This window comes from Bison bison, unplaced genomic scaffold (genome assembly GCF_000754665.1).
Source record: "Bison bison bison isolate TAMUID 2011002044 unplaced genomic scaffold, Bison_UMD1.0 scf7180017864516, whole genome shotgun sequence".
Lineage (NCBI taxonomy): Eukaryota > Metazoa > Chordata > Mammalia > Artiodactyla > Bovidae > Bison > Bison bison.
Window position 1 is genome coordinate 6,003,209 of NW_011495069.1, and position 1,769 is coordinate 6,004,977.

General features: G+C 58.5%; 1 protein-coding gene across 4 annotated transcripts in view; it reads right to left on the reverse strand.

The window, feature by feature from the left end:
- Nucleotides 1-272, reverse strand: part of HNRNPR (heterogeneous nuclear ribonucleoprotein R) — a 32,803-nt gene extending 32,531 nt beyond the window's left edge. For all 4 annotated transcript variants that reach the window (XM_010830025.1, XM_010830027.1, XM_010830026.1 and 1 more), the window contains exon 1: nt 137-272. The gene's annotated coding sequence lies outside the window, so the exon portion shown is untranslated. The remainder of the gene's footprint in view (nt 1-136) is intronic.
- Between the last annotated feature and the right edge of the window lie 1,497 nt (nt 273-1,769).

Below are 1,769 nucleotides of genomic sequence, written 5' to 3' on the forward strand. Positions count from 1 at the left end.
AGCCCATCCCCACCCCCACCCCGGGGGCCTCGTAGCGAAAACGACACTGGGGAGCAGGCGCCGAGCCCGGGCCGGGCCCGGTAGGGTCGGATCGGGGCTCCCGGCCCCTCCCCCCGCGGGCCGGCGCGAGACTCACCAGGACAGAGCTGGGGCCGGTGGCCGGGCCCGTGAGAACCAGCGCGAGGCGCTTTGAAAACGACTAGAAATGGCGCGCGCACCACCCCCTCCCCCCCCCGTCACGGACCGAGACGCGATCCCGGCAGCACGCGGGGTTTCCCGGAACTGCTTCCAGGGACTCTGAGCGGCTGGGCAATCACCTCGCGCGGCGGTCTGACGAGCAGCCCAGAAAACCAATAGCAGCGACAAGAGGCGCCCCACGCCGGACGGCTCAGAAGCCAATCGCGGAAGCCGTCGGCTGAGCCAATGAGGAAATTCAGCGCCGCCGGCTGGGGCGCCTCCGGGGCGGGGGCAGGAACACAAAGGGGTCTGTGGTGAAGCCGTGAGTGGTAGGCGAGGCTGTGGGGCCGCAGGCCCAGAGTGGCCGAGGCCCGCCCCCTCCCCCGTCCCTTCTAGTCTGCCGCCCGCGCGAGGCCGCCCCCGGAACCCCGCCCCCTACGACCCGCATCGGCTCCATCCGCCGCCGGGCCCTTTTACGCTCCTTCACCGGCGCCTTAGCGCCGGTAATCCGCCTCCCTGGAGCAGCCGCCGCCACCGCATTCGCCCCGGACACGCCCACCGCCACGCGGCCGGGCCTGCTCTAGGTCGTTCTCTGCTCCAGTTAGAGCACGCTGTAGGAGTTTGGCTCGTGTGTTTTGCTGGAGAATTTCTTCGCGGAGAAAAATCATCCCTTGGAGCACTCAGAAAACTCCCTCCTTGGCTCCCTTCCACACATGGTTGGGAGCAGCTCAGGATGTGAGGGAAATCGCTCAAGTGGGCATTTACTCAAGAGTCATGTTAGCTATAAATGACAGAGCTGAGACCTTTCTGCGTGGGGTTTGGAGCTAATTCATATTCACAAAAGAACATTGGGCAGGTGTATACATCTACGAAGCCAAAGGAACCGTGCAAGGAAAAGAGCTAATTCCCAAAGGAGGCTAAATCCCGTTTTTCCTAAACGTTTCTCACCCTCCACCCCTACTGGTTTGTCCCCTGTTCCTCGCCTTAGTCCGAATCTCTCTCATCCCACGGCCCTTCTTTCCCCATCTCCAATGCCCTGTCCCTCTCCAGGCGAAAAGGCAGCCAAGCAGTGGCCTGAAAAATTTCCAGATACACTTCAAGGATAATTTAAATTTCCTGGAAACTATCAACCAAAAATTAGCTGTTGAAAACCTATGCATTTGGTACTGGGCTGAACGTCATGGAGAACCCAACTTTTGCAGCCTGGGGTGTGAAATTTATGCAAATAATTCTATTGTTTAGTAGCTAAGCCGTGTCCGACTGTTTGTGTACCCCGTGGACTACAACACAGCCAGGCTTCCCTCTCCACCATCTCCCCGAATTTGCTCAGACTCGTATACATTGAGTCCGTGGGGCCATCCAACCATCTCATCCTCTGTTGCCCCCTTCTCCTGCCTTCACTGTTACTAAACATCAGGGTCTTTTCCAAAGAATGGGTTCTTCGCATCAGGTGGCCAAAATGTTGGAGCTTCAGCATCAGTCCTTCCGATGAATATTCAGGGTTGATTTCCTTTAGGATTGACTGGTTGGATCTCCTTGCTGTCCAAGGGACTCTCAAGTCTTCTCCAGCACCACGTTGCAAAAGCGTCAGT